The 20,450-nt window shown below is 37.8% G+C and overlaps 1 long non-coding RNA gene across 1 annotated transcript; it reads left to right on the top strand.

Annotated features, from left to right (window-relative positions):
- The first annotated feature begins 1,015 nt into the window (after positions 1 to 1,015).
- Positions 1,016 to 20,235, top strand: LOC126955220 (uncharacterized). The gene is made up of 4 exons (XR_007725846.1): positions 1,016 to 1,239; positions 1,780 to 2,109; positions 19,138 to 19,252; positions 19,459 to 20,235. It is a non-coding gene; the product is annotated as an uncharacterized LOC126955220 (long non-coding RNA).
- The last annotated feature ends 215 nt before the right edge of the window (positions 20,236 to 20,450 follow it).

The raw sequence follows: 20,450 nt of genomic DNA, 5'->3' as shown, positions 1-20,450 counted from the left end.
TTTTTAACAAGAGGCTCAGGTGATTTTTATGCAGTGATGTTTAAGAACCTCCAACAACACATTTAACTGCAGCCTTAGAGACCTTATACTTATAGAAATGAAAGCAGAGATCCACAAGATATTTCTCAGGTTTTGTATCCTATTCTGGTCACCTTTCCTTTTTTGTGCTTTTCTCTGCTTTCTAAGTTAAAATAGTCATCAATTAGAAAGGTTAGGAATTATACCATCATTATATCTAATTTGTGATCTTCCAAATTAATCAGTGAAAAAGAGCATTAATTTTCACAGCAAATAACTAAAACTCAAAACTTAGAATTAAAAAGGATCTTAGCTGAACTGCCCTATGCTCAGATAAGGAAATCAATTTCTCAAAAAATAAAGTGACTTGCATAGCTAAGCAATTAATATTGACAGCCCTTTTAGAATCTACTCATTTTTAAGTTACTATTTCATTTGGAGAAATGGTCATAAAAGTCAGTTAGCATTTATAAGTAAAACTCAGCTTTAGTTAAATTTAATTGTGTGTGCAGCAGAGCATAGAATTCAATTTCAAAATCCTGAACCATATTTTATGACTTGTCTTCATTAGCAGTTACTGGACATTTGCTGTCTCTCTACATGTATTCCTCATTTAATCCTCACATCTCTACAAAGTAGGTACTATTATGCCCATTTTAGAAATGAGAAAGCTAAGACATGAATAGATTAAGAAACTTACCCTAGACCAGTGTTTCTCAAACTTTATGTGCAAAAGAATCACCCAAGAGTCTTGATAATTTGCAAATTCTGACTTGGTAGGTCTGGGGTGAATCCTGAGATTCTGCATTTTTAATCAGCTCCCAGGTCAAGGCAACAATGTTGGCTTGTGGATCATACATTGTGTAACAAGGTTCTAGATCACATGTCCTAGGGTCTTAACACTACCTGTCTGACTGAAACCCATGCACTTAACCCCTATGCAGAGTATGCATTGACCTTTCTCCTTACTACATTGTAATTTACTTCCTACAGATGGAACCAGTGATACTAGTTCTTGATGCATATACATTTGTGATGCAATTTTACCCTTGAGGAATATCCAGGGAAGCAAAGCACTACGGGGATCATCATTCTCATCCTAGAGGCTCTCTTCTACATCTGCCTCTTCCGGGACCACAGCTCCCAAGAGGAAAGATAGAGGTGGCAGTGGCAGCTGACAATTTACCTTATTCTTTGGAATCTCAGGGTTTCTCCTGCTCAGTGAGTGCAGCCATTCAACTCTGACTTCTCCTCCTCAATCCTCCCATGAATATGTAGTATATAAAATCTAACTATGCTTCATGCTTTCTTATGCATGCTTATTTAAATATATATATATATAATATGCATGTGCTTTCTTTGCTTCTCATTTTACTAGGTATTCACAGTTCATTTTCTTCCAGTAAGTCTTTTTATCCTATTCTTTTTTTGTGTCCCCAAACTCTTCCTTTGTGGTTATGCTATAATTTTAACATTTACCAAAAAAGAAGAGTCAAGTTAGCCACTTTTCATATTATATTACTTTGGTTAAATCAGTCTGGCCTAGAGGATTTCCTTTTCACTGTTCTCTTTCTCATCAGGTGAGGTAGTTTGACTGACTTGGTTTGTTCAAGCAAAGGGACAATGGGAAATAAATCTGGATGTTCAGCATAAAAAGAGCTAATGACAAAGCTATTTTTAGGGAAAGGGACTTCTTGTCTTTCCTATATTATTCTTTATGTCTGTTTGATGTCTCTATTTTCTGGTTCTTATCTTTAAAAGACAGCTGCTTTGCCTCAGGCGTAAATCAGAAGAGGAAAACCAGCTTCTGGACCCAGAGGGAGGATGAAACGGAATAGGAATTGAGGGAAGTGGAAGGGAAGACTAAGGGACCCCTGGAGAGTCCCCACTAAGCCAGACATAACAAACAAAAGTCCTCTGCTACTGGGGAAGACAGAACAGAGAAGCCAGCAGGGGAAGAAAAAGATGATGCTGTTCTTGATGCCTCAAAAACTGCAAGGGAGAACCCAGGCAACTGATATACACACCCTTGGAACAAATCTACCCCAGAAGTACAAGACACACACTTCAAATTCATGGAATAAATGGGAGGTGAGTGTTCAATTCCAAGACACAAGACAGAATTGGGCAAGAGGGAGGAATGCTACTACTTGTAAGTCATAGTTACATAAAAACAGCAACCACATTGTGTTTTTCCGTAAAGTTCTAGATCTGTGGTCCCCAATCTTTTTTGGCACCAGGGACTGGTTTCGTGGAGGACAGTTTTTCCACTGACTGATGATTCAAGCACGTTACATTTATTGTGCATTTTATTTCTATTATTATTACATTGTAATATATAATGAAATAATTATACAACTCACCATAATGTAAAATTGGCGGAAGCCCTGAGCTTGTTTTCTTGCAACTAGAGGGTCCCATCTCGGGGTGATGGGAGATGGTAACAGATCATCAGGCGTTAGATTCTCATAAAGAGTGTGAACCTAGACCCCTCGCATGCACAGTTCACAATAGAATTCGCACTCCTATGAGAATCTAATGCTGCCGCTGATCTAACAGGAGGTGGAGCTTGGGCAGTAATGCTCCGTAGCCCCACTGATCACCTCCTGCTGCACAGCAGGGTTCCTAGCAGGCCATAGACTGGTACCAGTCCACGGCCCAGGGGTTGGGACCCTAGCTCTAGATTTAAGTGTTTATAGATGAAGTACTTTAGTTTTCCTGGAAAATGTATTGAAGATCAATTTATTCAAGGTTATCACACATGTTAAGAACCTCACAAAGCTCTTAACCTCTGTAACCCCGGTAGGTTTGGGAGGCTGAAGTGAGAGGATTGCTTGAGGCCAGAAGTTTGAGACCAGCATAGGCAATACTGAGAATCTCTGCCTCTACAAAACAACTCTCACAATTTTATATATACACACAAATTTGGACTTCCTGAATTAACCAGTTAATATATTTTAAAATACACATTAACCCAAGAGGTAAATAACTCATCAAAATTCAGTAAAAATAATTACTTGACACCAGATAGCTAGCTTTACATTTTCCAGTTTTTTAGCCAGTTGCTAGAAATCACATAAACATAGTCTGATTTTTATAAATTTGGCTGAAAAATTGAAGGATTATTATCAATTTCAGTTACTGTTTCTTTTTAAAAATTAGCTTAAGTTTGATATTGAAAATATAAAGCTTTTTAAAAATTGAAATGCTGAATGAAAGGAATAAAAATCATGTTATAGTGTTAGTAGAGTTCTCAAACAGCTCACTCATATTTTAACATACTCTTACCCTAAGGTATTAGAGAGTGGATTGTTTAAATACAGGTAAATAAAAGCTATAGGAGTTACAGAAGTGGTGAAAGGAGGGAATGCTAGCAATTTTGTGGTGGCCAAATAAAAACAATGTATTTATCAATAGATACAAATGTGCAGATTAATTCTTATTTTAGACATCTTTGACAGCTAGAAGTACAACTTTAGGCTCTCAAGAATGACAGTTTTGATTTATATTATTCTCCACAGCTCCATTTAAGTACACTACTACTCTATCTGCATTCCTTTTCTCTTACTTGACGGCTAATGGGCATTGCCTTTCCTTGATATCTCTCAAATAAATAAAACTAGAAGGATTTTTAAGGAGCATAAACATTCAGCTCCCAGCTGTATACACACACACACACTCACACACACTCTCACACTCACGAAGTTAGAGAAAAGCTCATAAAAACAACAGCAATAAAAAGCCAGGGAATATATAAATGTAGAACCTCAGTTTCTACAGAATATTCTTGAACAGAAACTACTAAACTACTGTAATTGTTGTGCTAACAGACAACAGTGATGTCTGAGTGAGAGTAAGTATATGAAGATGATAAGACTATAGATAAATCTTCATATATAGCTTGTTGTTGTTGTTGTTTTTTTTTTTTTTTTTTTTTTTTTTTTTTGAGACAAGCTCTCACTCTGTTGCCCAGGCTGGAGTACAGTGACACGATCACGGCTCACTGCATCCTTGACTTCCTAGGCTCAAGCAATCCTCCCTCCTCAGCCTCCCAAGTAGCTGGGACTATACGTGCATGCCACTACACCCAGCTAATTTTCTCTAGTTTTTGTAGAGATGAGGTCTTGCTTTGTTACTTAGGCTGGTCTCAAACTCCTGTGCTCAAGAGATCCCTCTGCCTTAGCCTTCCAAAGTACTGGAATTATAGGCATGAACTACCATGCCCGGCCCCATAAAGTGTTTGTAAAAAAAAAATATATATATATATATATAGAGAGAGAGAGAGAGAGTAATATATGCATGTGGTACAAAATTGAAAAGTTAGGTAGTAATCAGAAATCCCTCTATCCTAACCTTCACCCACCCAATCCTCCTCCTAGAGGCAACCACTATTAGCAATATCTTGAATATTTTTTCAGAGATACAACATGAAAGATTTTAATTCCCTTTAGTCCCTCAGTTGAAACTTAAGAGGTTTAGATTTCCATTGACTTAAAAACAACACAATGGAATTCTAGTCTTTGGTTCAGATCTGAAAACAACTTCCATTTATCAGTCCGGAAAACTGAGAACTTACTGGATATATCACTAATGGTTCAGGATTCCTCCTTAGAAGAGAGTTCTTTTCTCTAGCAACAAGATAAATAGCTGATTTCTTGGAAGCTGTCCTTTCTTAATAGGCCCTATTTCATTAGTTCATTGCCTGGTAATTACAGCTGCATGCAAATAAAAATGTAAAATGGGTGTGATTTCCTTTTATAGGTTGAATAATATGGGTAGCCCTGAATTGTGAAAGGAAACAGATTGCTCTTTGGTTTTTATTGTTATATCCAAGGTTTCCTATCTGCTTTGGGTGAATTATCACTAGCCACCTAAAAAACACACTGATGAAAAAAGGGAGAAGACACACATCTCCCTCCTGTGCAATGCTGATAAATTTATACGGCTATTTAACTAGTCATGTGAAATATCAATTATTAATAACAGCAGTAGGTCTTTTGAGTTCTAAGAGCTTTAAAACTGATGATCTCTCCAAAACATCTATAATTTGCAACTATTTACAGTACAGCAGAAAGACCTCGTGAAAATATTTATGGCTCTTACAGTGTCAAAATTTTGTTTTGTTTTGGCATTTATAGCAGTTAACTAAATGCTAGTGCTATGTTAGTTCTCATTGCTGTAAGTGTGGGAGTAAATTGAAACAGTTGTGACAAACATACCATGATGGCAATGAATGATGAAAACATAATTTTCATTCCCTGCTTACATCGAAATTTTTTTCAGGTATCAGATCAAGAGGTGGATTACTGGGTGCCAAATAGGATTCTGCAGCTGAAAGCTCCTTTTAATTTTGGCAGAACAAATAGTTATAGTATACAATGATAGTACTGAAGGTGGAAATGTCACATCGCAGAAAGTGTGCTAATAGTATTGCTAGCTGTGAATTATTACATTTAGTGTGTGGCGGCAGGAAATCACATAGATGTAAACATGTTCAATACTTGTTTTCCTAGGCCAACCATCTAAGATGTTATTTGTCATTATTTATACATTATATTTGAATTTTTAAATATAAAGCAATTTTTCTACTCTTTAAACTAAATTTTTATTTTCAAAACTATGCACATACATAGCTTAAAAAGTCAAATATTTCACAAGGCTAATAATTTAAAAACATCATTCTTCTGTTCCTTCCCCTCATTATTGGTCCTCAGAGAAAACCATTTTTAATTCTCTCGGCTCTTTTTCCTGGCGTCTACTGCTGTACGTCTAAGAACCCTCATTTAATGCTATTTTTTCAATTTTTTATTATCCTATGGTTAACTTGTTATTTCTAACCCCTGCCCTCCTACCCCCTCAATCACAGTTACCTTCTACTTCTCTTCTCAGTATAGCTACAGCTTTATTTGGCTAAATCAATGTTCAGTTTTCATTATAACCAATTAGATATCATTCATAACTGATGAATGTAGTGTATCGGGATTGTAATTACTTTCTTCTACAACTTTGTTTTCTGGGTACTTATAATTGTACCTTTTAAAAAATTTTTGCGCCGGGCGCAGTGGCTCAAGCCTGTAATCCCAGCACTTTGGGAGGCCGAGACGGGCGGATCACGAGGTCAGGAGATCGAGACCATCCTGGTTAACACGGTGAAACCCCGTCTCTACTAAAAAATACAAAAAACTAGCCGGCCGAGGTGGCGGACGCCTGTAGTCCCAGCTACTCGGGAGGCGGAGGCAGGAGAATGGCGTGAACCCGGGAGGCGGAGCTTGCAGTGAGCTGAGATCCGGCCACTGCACTCCAGCCTGGGTGACAGCGCGAGATTCCGTCTCAAAAAAAAATTTTTTTTGCTTAGTTTTCTGTGTGCTCATGGCTACCAGGGTCATCCTGTGTTGCTTCACAAAGTGTTGACTTCCTCTTAATACAGTCTAACGCTTCAGGAAATCTCAGTTTCCCTGTTGTCTTGAAGATACACCTTCCACCCTGCTGCTCCTATCTGAGCTACTTGTCTTCCCCATCTGCCCCTCAGCTGTCTTCCTGGGATTTCCTGTCACATCATCTGGGACATTTCCTTCACCTTCCTTCTGTCTGAGATCCTCATTCCTGGATCCCGAGACGTCCTCTTTATTGACTTACTCTCCTGTTTTGGGTGGGGCATATTTTCCAGTAGCTTCCTGAGAGACTGCCTGAGAGGTGAACTTTGAGACCTTGCCCATCTGAAAATGTCCTGATTCTACCATCGCACTTAATTTATAGACTGGGCGTAGAATTCTAGGTTTGCAATACTTCATTCTTAAAATTTGAAGGGATTGTTCTACTATGTTGCAGGTACCAGTTTTGGTACTGAGACATCTGGTGCCTTCAGATTCATGCTTGTTGGTATGTGACCTGCTTTCTCCTCTCCACCTCTCTGGAAGCTTTTAGCATCTTCTTTTCTATATGTGATGTTCTGAAGTTTCTCAGTCATATGCATTTATAGGACTGTTTTTCTTCCCATTGTGCTGGACACCTTGTATCACGGTGACACCTTTCAGTTTGGAAACTTGTGTTTTTTAGTTCTGGAAAATTTTCTTGAATCATTAGTTGAATACCTTCTTCTTCTTCTTTATTTTTTCTGATTTCTTTATGAGACTCCCATTATTTGGAAGTCAGATATCCTGGAAAAAAATGCCATAATTCTGTTTGACCTTTTTGTTGTCCTGTTCTCTCTCTCTCATGTGGCTTGTGAACCTAATTGTCAGCCTGATCAGTAAAAGCCATTGTGGCAGTGCAAAGGCAAATTCAAAATTGTTATCTCTGGTTATTTTTAGTGTTTTTTAAAAATATGTTTCAGCTATTTCAGTTTTGTCAATTATCAATGTATCTTATGTTTTTATAGTCCTCAATAAATATTTGAGTGTCCTACACTGGCTTTTCCTGATAAATTGAAGCTAGGACAAACTAGAGATAATCAGTAAATTCAGTAAATTGAGTTCAAGTTCTGCTCCACTCAAACTCATTCCCTTTATTCATTCAAACATTGAAAGAACTACAGCGTATGAAGCAGTTAGCTGGGCAGTTGTTACACAAAAATAAATGAAAATAACCAAAATGTCTTTTCCTTTGTGGAACTTATACATGTGAATGTATGTGTATGGGGATAGGTGGGAGTATCATTGCTACTGCAATGGGGGTGAGTACACATGTTGTTACTGAAGAAAAGGAAGCTTATCTAACCCTGGCTTGGGGACAGTTCATTCACACGGCTGTGGTCTATAGAAGGGATTGGAGGGCTCAGGACAGTCCTGGAGATGAACTAAAACACCGAAGAATAATTCAGGTGAGATGGTGATGATCTGAATTGGGTCTGTGACAAGAAGGAGGAAAGTGAATTTTGAGACACTAGAAGTTTAATTAGACAGGACTTGGGTTTCATTGAATTGGAGGAAGTGAAAAAGGGGTGAGTTCTAAGGCAGAAGATAGTGAATTTAATTTTGGAAAAGTTTAATTTTACGTGGGATGTGCAAGTGGGGATTTGAATCAGAAGCTCAGAAGGGACAGAAGCCCTGGAAATAGATTCTTGGGTGTCATTCACATATGGTACTGTCTGGAGTCATGTGAATTGAGAGCACAGGAGGAAAGTGTGTCAACTCAACAAGGTCAGAGAAAGTTTGATGAAGAAACCTAAGGGAACATGGAGATTTAAGGGCTAGAAAGAGAAGAATATCTCAAATATATTAAGAGAAGAGAGGGTTCAAGAAATGAGTACTTGGCGTGATCGAATGCCACCATACATTTGTATAAGGCTTTATTATAGGTGTGATTTTGCATATATTTTCTTACTTAATTCCTGTAGTGGCTTTATGGGTCATCTATCTTACTTTTCCACTTTTTTCTTAAAATGTTTAGATAAGAAAACAGAGGCCCAGGGACACAGCAATTTGTTCAAGATTACAAAAGGTACGGTGGCTTACGCCTGTACTCCCAGCACTTTGGGAGGCTGAGGCAGGTAGATCACGAGGTCAGGAGATCAAGACTATCCTGCCTAACACAGTGAAACCCTGTCTGTACTACAAATACAAAAAAAAAATTAGCCAGTCATGATGGTGCGTACCTGTGATCCCAGCAACTCAGGAGGCTGAGGCAGGAGAATTGCTTGAACCTGGGAGGCAGAGGTTGCAGTGAGCCAAGATTGCACCCACTGCACTCCAGCCTGGGTGACAGAGCAGGACTCTGTCTCAAAAAAAAAAAAATTGTGAAAAGCAAACTCGGGTGTTGAACAGATTTCTGGAGTTTCTGAGGTGCAGAGTGGTGTGCCCAGACTGCAAAGTGGAGCAGTTAATGTGAGCCCTCACTGTGTGGCAGGCCCTGTGCTGAGTGCTTTGTGCACACTATCTCATTTAATTTTCAAATCTTATACTGTAAACTTGTTGACATTATCATCCCCATTTGAGGAATGAGGTAGAGGAAGCTCAGAGGTTAAGCAACCTGCCCAAAGTCACACAACCAGTAAATGGTAGAAGCAGAGGAATTCAAGTCCATTTGCTGTATGACACATATTAACAATTCCATCATTAAGTATGAATTTCTTTCATCCAAAGACTTTCCTGATTTTTTTTTTTTTTTTTTTTTTTTTTTTTTGCCTACTAATGCTTCTAGGCTGCATAAAGATTAAAATCTCAATAAATAATAGTTATTTTGAAGGGCCTACAATGTGGTGAGGCGCTCAACTAAATAATTTATTTATAGTCTATTCACTCTTACAAACCTGAATGGGAAAGTATTTTTACCCTCATTTTACAGATGAGAAAACTGACCCCCAGAGATTAAATAACAATGCACATTGTATACGTGTTTCAAAATATCACTTGTACCCTTAAAATTTTTTTAAAAATCACATGAGTCCTATAAATACGTACAAATATTACATATCAAAATGTTTTTTAATTAAAAAAACAAATAAGGACAGAGTTGGCATTCTAACTCAAATCCTTTTCCTTTTCTTCTCTTCTTTCTTCCTCATTTCCACCCTTAGCCAACCCTCCTTCCCCATCTCCTCTATCCTTCTCTTTCATTTGGCCTACTGCTTCCTAGGTGACAATAAGAGTGAATTTAGAGTGAGGCCTTTAGGAATGGAATATAGTTCAAGGCATTGGGATTCAGGGGAGACAAGGGGTAAGCACTTTGCTAATGTAATTGTAACGTTTGGAACTCAGTCAAAATGTTCACCAGACTCTCTGGTGCCCTGATATACCCAAATAGGGGCTTGTGTGATTGAGAACTAAGGTTTTCTGATGTTTAATTTGAAATACAATGAACTGTGTATATCAAAGTTTGTAATTTGAGACTAATAATTGAGAACAAAATTGATGTATAATTAAGTAAAATAAAATATATCTTAGACACAAAGAACAAGAGACCTTAGTGGTCATTCATAATTTGTTTCATTTTTATATAAAAACTATTTTCTTCCCATACACAAAACCTGAGTGCTCATCTATTTGCTGATTTATGACATGAAACTGGAGTTACTTATGTCAAAGCTCTACTTTGTTTTTTTTCTTCTTTTGAGATGGAGTTTTGCTCTTGTTGCCCAGGCTGGAGTGCAGTAGTATGATCTCAGCTTACTGCAACCTCCTCCTCCTGAGTTCAAGTGATTCTCCTACATCAGCCTCCCAAGTAGCTGGGATTACAGGTGCTCACCACCATGCTTGGCTAATTTTTAAATTTTTAGTAGAGATGCGATTTCACCATGTTGGTTAGGCTGGTCTCGAACTTCTGACCTTAGGTGATCCACCTGCCTCAGCCTCCCAAAATGCTGGGATTACAGGTGTGAGCCACTGCACCCGGCCTGAAGATCTACTTAGAAGGACAGCAGCGCTCTATGTTCAAGACAGAGCTTTTCTCTGTGCCTCAAAAACCAGTTGAAAAAGAGCATTGCAATATTACGTGTTAACTGTTCTCTAGACCAAAAATGTTGGTTGTATTGGTGGCAAAACCTGAAAGAAATCCACAACACAGAATCAGGTAGATACTGCCCCCACTCCCTTGGAACTTTATACATTCCTCACTTTTACTAAAATGCTTATCATGCTGTTTCACCATTTGTTTATATCTCTGCTCTACAACTTTGAAATGCTAGAAAGCAAGGTTTAGGTCATATGTGTATCTCTGTAACCAGAGTTTAGCACAAATTGTGTCCTCAAGTTTAGAGATTTAACTAACCATAATCAGGGACTCAAATTTTGTGTAGCCAGGCATATGTTCTAAATCAGAAATTGTCCCAGTGTTTTCATCACTTCACTTAGGATCGCATATGTTTTTTTTTTTTTTTTTTTTTTTAAATACAGAGTCTCGCTCTTGTCACCTAGGGTGGAGTGCAGTGGCATGATCATGGCTCACTGCAGCCTCAACCTTTTAGGCTCAAGTGATCCTCCTACCTCAGCCTCCTGAGTAGCTAGAACTACAGGCATGCACCGTTACCAGATAATTTTAATATTTTTTTGTAGAGACAGGATCTTGCTATGTTGTCCAGACTAGTTTCCAACTTCTGAGCTCAAGTAATCCTGCTGACTCAGCCTCTCAAAGTGCTGGAATTACAGGTGTGAGCCACCATACCTACCCCTTTGCATCCTTTACAAATTTTACTGTTAATGAATTTTATGTTTTAATAGACTTCTACCAAGCAAACTACAAATTTAAAAATAATCTCTGGCTTCTGTTCATTGTTGATACATACATATACAATACTGGTTGAAAAATTCCAACCAAGAATACAGAAATGTGATGTTTTAGTTAACCTTGGTAATGCTATTGTGGTTAACTATTATTCTTATTTAACCATGTGAACTACTAAAATATCATTCAACTTCATTTTTTAACTGTAACATTTATTTTAAAGATTTATCCATATTGATATAACTAAAACTTAAGCCCATTCTTCCTTGAAAACATGCATTAGAATGTCAAACCTCTAATACAGGTTTAGTAGTTAGCCCTGGGAAGAGAGGAGGGAAGAGATGAGGGTAGATATGTTTCTATTTCTGTAATGCTTTATTTCTTTAAGAAAAAATCTGAAGCAAATATGTCAAAATATAAACCTGTTAAATGTGGCTGATGGGTCCATAGCTATCTAATTCATTTTCTGTATGTTTGAAAGTTTCATACTTTAAAAGTGAAAGAGCTGATTGCAAATGCCTCTTTTAAACAACACCCATATAAAATGGCGTTAATACATTTACTTATTTTTAAAAAGTTAAAGAAAAACTTCTAAGATTGAAAACATTCGTCCTTAACTTTAGAAAAACTTTAAAAACATCAGAGTAAATATAGAATTCTAATTATAGACTATAGAGAAAGACATATCAAGAGAGATTTGAGGCTCTCAAAAATTGAAATTTTGATATTTAAAGTTAAAATTTCATTAAAGCCTATACATCCTAAATTACCACCTTTACTTAGACAACTCAATGTTTAGTATAGACATCTGTAAATTCCAGACACTCACACCCAATGGGCTGCTTTACAGTTTTTCTCTGAGCCCCATATGATCCAAACCAAAGTCACGGGCCCCTGCACTATCTTTAATGTAATATGCCTACACCTAGTTCTCTTATTCTGGTGACTGGAGTCATGCAAATCAGAAACCCAGGGAAGTTTATTGATTGCCGTGCCTTACAATGTTAATATTACTTCATCTCATGGGTTTTTTTTTTTTTTAACAGCAGTCTTTTTAAGAGTATGTCTATTTTATGAAGATTATTTCAGTTAAACTAGCACTATATCCATAAATCTACTTAACCTGGCATACATAAACAGAGGCACAGCCAATATGTGAAAGTCAACACTGTGGAATGCTCACCCTTTCCTAATATTACCTCACCTGCCCTAAATGAGTCATGACACCTGTCATATTGACTAAGTGAATCCCTAGGATAAATATTAACGAAGCTTAAGTTTTTAATATGTGTTTGTAGAAGTTCGAACATTTTTTCCTTGTCCAGTGGAACATCTTGTATACTCCACATTGGAGACTGCAACTCTATACTGTGGTCAGAATAGTTTTGAAACTCAAAATTATTATTTTTTTCTTTCCTCCCTATCCTTCATACATTAACCTTCCAGAGACTTCCATTTGCTCTGAATATGAAGACCAAAATCTTTAGCATGGCGTTTGGTCAAGTCTTTTCATAATTTGCCCTCTATCTCCCTCTTCAGCCTCACCTTACCAAAAGCTAACCCTTGCTCTTTGATACAAAGATATGAAGACATGAACCTCGCTATGGTTTGATCCTAGCACTTATCTCAGTTGTAATTTTACTTGCATATTTTATTGTTTGTTTAGTATCTAATTCCTATACCACAAGCTATATAGGTTAATTTAAGAAGTAAACAATCAAAAAGAGAAAGAAGATAAAGCAATTTCTTAAAAGATTGATATTTTCACAAGACATCGGCCAATGAACCTAGATAAAAGATCTTGTGTAAAAACACCAAAGGTCAAGCAATGGTGGGAAAATATAAAAAAGTAACCTTTACTGTTTATAAGAAAAAAATAGAGGCTTTAAAAAATATCTTATTTCCACTTTTTTTGAGGCTTTTTAAAATTAGAAAAAATAATGATAAATGGGCATGACTTTATTTTGGAGAAAGGCTCAGACCCACCACTTTGAAGTGATGGTATAAAATCATAGATGACAGTGACAAAACTATTCAATGTTTATTTCGTTATCGGTATTGCCATTTGGGTATGCTGATTGTGAAATATTGCCCAGCTGTTCTTTATCGATTGGTGTGTGTGTGTGTGTGTGTATATATATATATTTTTTTTTTTTTTGGCCAAGATGAATTATAACTTTAGGAACAGAAAAAATTAGCAGATGGATTTTATAAACCAATAAAATATATATATAAGTGTGTGTATATATATGTATTTAAAGAACTGCAATTTGCTTTTTAAAGTAAAAAATTAAACTAGTTTCAAACCTATAGAAATGTTGGCAGAATAGAACAAAATTATTTTTTATTTCCAGACAGGGTCTTGCTCTGTCACCCAGGCTGAAGTGAAACGGAGTGATCATGAGTCCCTGCAACCTTGACCTCCTGAGCTCAAGCTATCCTCCTCTCTCATCCTCTCAAGTAATTGGTACCATCATGCCCAGCCAAATTTTTAATGTTTTATAGAGATGGGGTCTTACTTTGTTGCTGAGGTTGTTCTCAAACTTCTGGCCTCCAGCAATATTCCTAGCTTAGCTTCCCATAGCGCTGGGATTACAGGTGTGTCACCTTGCCCGGCCTGAACAAAGCAATCCTTTTTATTTGGATGATTACTTAACATTTTGCTATGTATATATATTTATTGCTTCTCTCTCTCTCCTCCGATCTGATGTCGCTCTACTCCCTAAATACTTCAGTATATACATGCCATAAACTGGGACACTCTGCTATAATAGTAACAATATACTTGGCTGCCAATAAGAAAATCAACATTGATAGAACACCACCATTGAATCCACAAACTTTGATCATATTTTGCCAACTGTCCCAACAGTGTTTTCTTCCTCTTTTTGGTCCAGTATCCTATCCAGGAAATTGCATTACATTTAGTGGCCATGCCTCTTTAGATTCCTTCAATTTGGAACATTTTAGTGTTTCACTCTCTCTCAAGTCTCTGGGTTTTAAAGAATGGATTCCTTTTATTCTATGGGACAACCCTAAACACGGGTCTGTCTGATGTTTCCTCATGACCAGACACAAGTCATGCATTTGTGGCAGGAATATCACAGGAATGATGCTGTGCTCTTCCTGGTGCCTCATGTCAGGAGGCACCACAGAGTGTTGATCTGTTCTGCTGCTTGATCTTGGGCACATATTTATGTTAGTGTTTACTAGATTTCTAAAAGCTCAATTTTTCTTTAAGACCAATTAACATTTGAAGGCAAGACGTCTAAGATTTTACACTAATATCCCGTTTCTCATCAAGTTTCCCACATCAGTATTAGCGTTCATTGACAATTTCCACCTGAGTCAACCATCATAATGAGGTTTGCCAAATGGCTGCTTCCTTATTTACTTCTTTCTACAATTATTAGTTGGCACTCTACTATAACAAATAAATGTATCTTCTCACATTTCTTTATTATTTATGTTAGTATAGATTCATGGATTCCAGTTTTAGTTACTGAGTTTTCATTTGATAATATTATTTATCATGATGTGGATATTATCCCAGAATTGACCAGTTTTAGCCCTGGTAAGTAGGCTTCTGTATCCTTTTGACATATCTCCATCACTCATTGTATATGTTTTTTAGAGATAACAAAATGCTCCAGGTACCTTTTTTCATTCCATTAAATGAACTAGCCATTTCTTAAAGGACCCTTGATTTATTTTAATAAAGGATAATATTCATTAAAGGAATGAAACAATGATCTGGGTCCCCTGGAGTTAGCCATTTCTTAAAGAACTATTTATTTATTTATTTATTTATTTATTTTTGAGATGGAGTCTTGCTCTGTCACCCAGGCTAGAGTGCAGTGGCACGATCTCCATTCACTGCAACCTCTGCCTCTTGGGTTCAAGTGATTCTCCTGCCTCAGCCTCCCGAGTAGCTGGGGTTACAGGCATGTGCCACCACACCCGGGTACTTTTTGTATTTTTAGTAGAGACAGGGTTTCACCATGTTGGCTAGGCTGGTCTCAAACTCCTGACCTGAAGTGATCCACCTGCCTTGGCCTCCCAAAGTGCTGGGATTACTGGCGTGAGCCACCATGCCCAGCCTACCCTTGATTTCTTTTAATGAAGGATACCATTTATTAAAAGAATGAAACAATGATCTGGGAGCTCATGTTCATCATTACCGAGGTGTCATTGCATTGGGAGTTTTCAGTAGAAAGAGCTAGGAAATGTATGTATGTATATATGCATGTACATGTGTATGTATGCAAGCATATGATTGTAACTATTTTTATTTATGTGTTTATGTATGTGTGTGTGTATTTTATACCTGACTTGATGCCGATACTTTTAATTCTAATCCTGTACCTTGGGGTTCTTTTTATTTATTATGTATTTTTATTTTTAGAGATAGGGTCTTACTCTGTTGCCCAGGCTGGAGTGCAGTGGCTCACTGCAGTCTTGAACTCCTGGGCTCAAGCGATCCTCCTGCCTCAGATGCCCAGTAGCTGGGACTACAGGCATGTGCCACCCTGCCCAGCTAATGTTTTTTATTTTATGTAGATGGGGTGTTACTATGTTGCCCAGGCTGGTCTCAAATTCCTGGCCTCAAGTGATCTTCCCGCCTCGGCCTCCCAAAATGCTGGGAATACAGGCATGCCATGGTGCCTAGTCAAGATTCTTCTTAGTCTGCTTCCTTTACATGTTGAAAATTCCTTCTCAGATATTAAGAAATACAGCGTTTAATGTCTTCAACTCTTTCCTTTCTTCCCTCTTCCTTCTTGCCTTCCTTCTTTTTTTCCTTTTTTGCTTCCTCCCTTTCTTCCTTTCTTTCTTCCTTCCTTCCTTCAAGACATGGGGTCTTGCTATGTTGCCCAGACTGGACTTCAACTTCTGAGTTCCCACCATCTTTCCTCCTTAGACTCCGGAATAGCTGGGATTACAAACACGTGCCACTGCACCCAACTGCAGTCGTCTTCTAATTGGTCTCCCTGCTTCTTCACTTGCTCCCATATGGCTAATTCCCTATATAAAACTAGAGAGATTTTCTAAAACATAAATCATATGTCTCTTCTCCGCTAAAAGTGTGCCAATGGCTTCCCACTAAAGTTAGAAAAAAAAATCTTTGAAACTAAAGATTGGACTATCTTAAAAGCAAACAGACTATATAACAGGCACATGTCTTAATCTGTTTGTGCTGCTATAACAAAATACCATAGACTGAGCAATTTATAAGCAACAGAAATTTATTTCCCACAGTTCTGGAGGCTAAAAAGTCCAAGATCAAGGTACCGGCACTGGTGCATGGTAAGACCTGCTCCCTGCTTCCAAGATGGCACCTTGTTGCCATGTCATCACATGGCAGAAGGTGGAAAAGCAAGACTCTCTTCAACCTAGAGTCCTTTTTAATAATGGTTCCAATGCCATTTAGAAGGGCAGGACCCTCATGACTTAATCACTTCCCAAAGTCCACATCTCTTAATACTGTTGCATTGAGGATTAAGCTTCAACCTGAATTTTGGAGGGGACATAGCAGCATAGTAGACTTTTAATAAATATTCACCAATTGAAAGAATAAATTCGATTTTCAAAACAAATTGAAAATGAAGAAAGCCTCCCAAATGAAGAAAGTAAAGGTATACACTCTCCCATCTCTATCACACCCACATCCAAACAGCAGTTGCTCTTAGATCTAATATCAGCATTTTCAGAATTGCTTTGCTGTTGCCTCCATTCCCACCATGTATCATGCGCCCATCATATCTTCAGTATTGCTTGCATTTTCACGATAGCTCCCTAACTGTTATTTCGGTTTCTGCCCTTGCCTCCCTTCACTCTATTTTCACAGAGGCCAGAATAATTCTGTTAAAAAATGCCAGATAACATCACTTCTCTCTTAAAACCCTTCAGTGCCTTTCTGTTTTACTCTGGGTAAAAGTCAAAGTGCTTTAAATGGCCAACAGGCCCTGTGTTCATTATCTGTTGCTATGTAACAAAGTACTCAAAACTTAGTTGCGTAAAACATACATTTATTATCTCACGGTTTCTGTGGGTCAGGCATCTGGGCCCAGGCTCTCTTGTATGGCTGCAATCAATTTATCAGCTGGGGCTGTAGTCGTTGAAAGGCCTGACTGAGGGAGGTTCTTATTTCAAGCTCACGTTACTGTTGTCAGCCTCCGGTGCCCTGCTGATTGTTGGCTGGAGACATCAGTTCTTTATCATGTGGCCCAATCCATAAGGCTATTTACAACATGGAAGCTTGCTTCCCCCAGCTGTGTGTGTGAGGGAGAGAAACACAGATATTCCCTAATGTCTTTCTAGTCTTTATGCTTTTCTATGGCATTTATTGTATCCAATATCTCATGTGTTTTACTAGTTGTCTGCTTCCTCACTTCTCTATCCTCATTATAATATTAGCTATAATAGAGCAGGACATTTTGCTTATTTCACTCACTATTTTATCTACAGTGATCAGAACAGTGTTAAACACATTCAAAACAAATAATGAATCAATTAAATAATTTCAGAAAAGATTTGAGGAGTCTTAAAAGCAGATATCCATCTGCTATGAAAGCCCGTAACATACAGAATTACTGTAAAAGGCTGTAGTGTATTCATGAAACAGAATCCAGAGATTACTGTAGAGGAGGAAAAAAAATTAGAACAGTCCTACCAAACATACACCAAAAAACAAAAAAAATTCAACAATATACAAAGAATATTATTAGTATTTAATATATATACACATAAACATGAAGACTGTCATACAGGCTTTATCATATATGATTATGTATAACCACCAATAATCACCAATTTTCAAGTTCAAGTTTGGTCTTGGAGTCAATAATAGATCTGTACCCTTCATGCCAGCACTAGAGACCTGGGTTTTTGGTGTAGACGCAGCATTCCTTTCTTCTTTTAGAAATACATTGCACCTGAAAGGGAAAATAGTCAGCCCCATTGTATTTTTTTCCAGATTATGAGCTCCTCCTTAGAAGCCAGCCAAGCATGCCCAGGCGATGGGTTAGGGGCTACTGAGCTTTCCATGGTCTAGTGCAGTTTGCAGTCTTGCTGTGTTTCATAGTTGCCCCACAGAATTTATTTCGCTGTCAGCCATCGATAGCTGTATGAGTTGACACCTCAGAGGGTGACTGCCAAGTCTCTGGAAATGCTAATGGCCATGCTGATTAGGTTGGACAATGTGATCTTGTTTTGGGCATCAATCCATTGAGGTACAAGCTTCTCATGATGAGAAAAGAGGGTTTCCTGAAGAGAAGTAGATAGCATGCTGAAACTGCTAAGAAGGATGATGACAAAGCTCCTGCTAAGGCCATGGTTCTTTCAGGAAGTATCCTCATATTGTCAGCTTAGGCTATGGTTTGGGCTGTGAGATCTCATCTTCCTTCGTCTTCTGTGAGCCCACAGGCTTGTCAAGACCTTTTTAGGAAGGAAGCTGTAAGTGCAGTCTGAGGGTCTGTCAGTTCTTTAGAAGCAGCTGGAGATATTAGGAAAATGGGCCAGGATTGTGGCTTCTTCAGACTGCGACAGAGAAGGACAGGAATCTTCCTCTGCTCCAAATCTCAGCCCCTCACTGTGTCCCTGCCCAAACAATAAACACATACATTCTTTTTATCACTTCTGCTTTTGTTTCTGCCTCAATTGTTTTTCTTTTATAAACTGCCAAGATCCTATTGGTCAGCATCCAATTCATTTAATTACGCAATCCAGTTATCTTGTATCACCTAGAAAAAGTAATATAAGACTGTCTTAAAATAAAAGACTAGTGACAATAAAGATGTTTTGCCCAACAGAGGCCATTGAAGGACATACTTCCTCTTTAAATCATGTGAAATTCATCCTGAAATGCTTTTCTCATACAGTACAGTCATTTCTTTCATATCTGAACCATAGCTGAAGTAGTAGATTCTTATGCTTTTCCTCCTGTCTCCTTTTTCCTTTTTGCAGCTCCTGGCCACAGTGGGAGCCATGATCTCTCTCCTTTATACGTGGCTGTATTCCCAGAGCTTTCATTTCCATGTGGCACATTTTTATGCTCATTTTGGGTAAAGATATCTGAAAGGTAAGGTAACTTTGTTTCTCTGGTGCTATTCTACTGGGGGAAAAGAGGTGGGGAGAGGTTTGCTGGTTAGAGTTCTAAAACTAATGGCAAAAACATTTTGCCAATTAACTTTGCACCAACCCGATATATCTGTAGACTTTTAAGTCTTAGCATTCAGCAGTAAACTGAGTCCATTTTTAAAAATATAATATCTTTTGTTTACCTAGGAGCTGGGGTAGTGAAGGATGAAGAGAAGGCAATGCAATGGTTTAGGTAAGATGATGACATCTGCCAAAAAGCAAAACTCCAGAGTTACCTGTTCAGAAAGTACAGGTGGAGCATCCCTTATCTGAGCTGCTTGAGACCAGAAGTGTTTTGGATCTTGGATTTTTTTTTTTTTTTGAAATATTTGTATTATACTAACTGGTTGAGCATCTCTAACCTGAAATTCCAGAATCTGAAATGCTCCAGTGAGATTTTTCTTTGAGTGTCATGTTGATACTCCAAAAGTTTCAGATTTTGGAGCATTTCAGATTTCAGATTTTCTGATTAGGGATGCTCAACCTATGCTTAAATAGAAAACCTTATGATTTTGGTGCTTTTTCCCTAGAGCAAAAATAAGCTAGAGATCTAAAATCTCTTAATATTAAAGTCTTGGTACCCTCTTTACTTTTTCCACTTGGTGATGAAGTAGGAGTACTGGTGGGGCTGTTGAGAGGGTGGGGCCAGTGCATTTTAAAACAGTCTACACAATGTAAGCAAACAGCAGATTAGATTCAAAAGAGTCAAAGTGGGGAATGTGGACCAATCTAGGTCAATATTCAGGATGTCAATAAATTTATTAACAATGCTCTGTGTTAACATTACTTTGGTTATTAAGGTTTTGAGCTCTTGACTATAAAACATACACTAATTTGAAATTTACAAACTGGGCTATGTGTTAGAATCACCTGGGAAACTTCTGAAAAATACTGAAGTCCAGTTCCAGATTGATTTAAATGAGCAGAAAAAGTTCCCTAGAAGAGTGTAATATGCTGCCAGCTCAAACTACTCCAGAAGTCTATAATGGTTAATAAAGTAAACATGAACCAGCAGAAGGCGGCATTTCAGGAACATATTCTAAAGCTTAAAATCGATATTCTGATAAAGTTCACCTGACAACAGAAGAAACACCTTTGAGAATCAGGAAGGGAGTGACATGGTTCCAAAGTGGCAAAGT

Source organism: Macaca thibetana, chromosome 5 (genome assembly GCF_024542745.1).
Source record: "Macaca thibetana thibetana isolate TM-01 chromosome 5, ASM2454274v1, whole genome shotgun sequence".
In the NCBI taxonomy this organism is placed as follows: Eukaryota; Metazoa; Chordata; class Mammalia; order Primates; family Cercopithecidae; genus Macaca; species Macaca thibetana.
This window is presented reverse-complemented; position numbering and strand designations above follow the sequence as displayed.